Here is a 1,560-nt window from a genome sequence, read left to right as displayed (position 1 = left end):
CCTCCCCCTCCTTTCGCTCCAGTGCCTGGCTCCTTGCGCCATCTTTGCTTCTTCCTGAGGGGCTGCGGAGCTCCTTTCAAGTGTGGAGCTGCTTCTCAGGCTGGGCTACTGCGCTGGTGTGATCCTGGAGATTTTGTTCGTTTGTTCGTTTTGAATTGTTTGTTTGTTTTCTTTTCCTTTTCTTGAGTTGGGAGCCCTTACTGGACAGGCGGAGCTGCGTGGCAAGGATCTCCCCTTCAGCTTCCACAGACGCGCAGAGGGATCCCTGAGGGCCTTTCTTTCTTGGTCTTTTTTTTTTTTTTTCTGTTTTTTTTGGGGGGCCTTGCTTGTTCTTTTTTTTTTTAATTTGTTTTGTTTTCTTTTCCCTATTTTTCCCTTTTTGTCTTTCTTAATTGCTCAGTTTCTCATCCCTCTATATCTTCCTTCTCTTTCTGATCCCTGAATACCAGGCATTGTATACCTCTACGCCTTCTAGCCAGGCTGTATTGCAACACCTGAGAGTGACTTCCCCAGACCTCATAGCTGCACAAGTGGGATCCCTGGGAACTTTGTGGTTCTTTAACCTCTCTGATTTTTATTTATTCATTATTTTCTTTTCTTCCTCTTCCCCTTTCTGTTTCTCTCCATTTCATAGTCTCTCACCTCTCCATTCCAACGGCAAGCTCCCCTAGTATTTTTGTTTGTTTGTTTGTATGTTATTGGCTCCTGTTCCTCTCTCCTCTCTCCCATATCCAACTTAGCACCACACATAACAATCTCCCCACTGCATCATGCCTACCTGCACCGTGCACTTGACATCACTCCACCAAGCAGCATGGGCGTGGCCTACTGGAACCTGCCCTGCACTGATTACCGACCCGCTCTGGTGGCTGTAGTAAGTGCCACAAACAACCCGTCCCAGTAACTCCTCTTCAGCTAGACCTGCCCTGCTGTACCACATCTGAGTGACTGACCCTGCCAGTTGGAGAAGGAGGTGAAAAGTATTGAGTGCACAGACGAGCAAACAACAAAGAACACACAGTCCTCCTGCTCAGACATAGTCAAATTTTCTTAAAAACAATGGGACAAAACAAACAAATCTACAATCAATAAATGAGAAAAATAACTACTGAATGCCCCAAAAACAGCAGACAATATCTAAACATTCACAAAAACAGGACAGAATGGTTCCAGTAGGCGTCCAAAATAAAATACCAGATGACTGTTTTGTGGAAGAAAATGCACTAGAACTACCTCATAGGGAATTCAAATCTCTAACGCTCGGAATTCTTCAAGAACTCGGGCAAAAGGCTGACAAACATGAGGAAAAAATAGACAAATTCATGGAAAATACAGACAAACAATTGGAAGAATTCAGAAACATGATGCAGGAACAAAATGTGAAAATAAATTCACAACTAGAAATTATACAAGGACAACAATTAGAAATCCAAAAGATAAACAACAAGCTATCAGAAATGGATGATGTCATAGAAGCGCTGAGAAGCAGATTTGAAACGGTGGAAGACAGGATCAGTGGAATTGAAGACAAACACTTGGATACAACTCTGTTTCAGGAAA

The sequence above is a fragment of the Trichechus manatus genome, unplaced genomic scaffold (genome assembly GCF_000243295.1).
Source record: "Trichechus manatus latirostris isolate Lorelei unplaced genomic scaffold, TriManLat1.0 scaffold00064, whole genome shotgun sequence".
In the NCBI taxonomy this organism is placed as follows: Eukaryota; Metazoa; Chordata; class Mammalia; order Sirenia; family Trichechidae; genus Trichechus; species Trichechus manatus.
The sequence above is the reverse complement of the archived record's forward strand: the minus strand, read 5'-3'. Positions refer to the sequence as shown.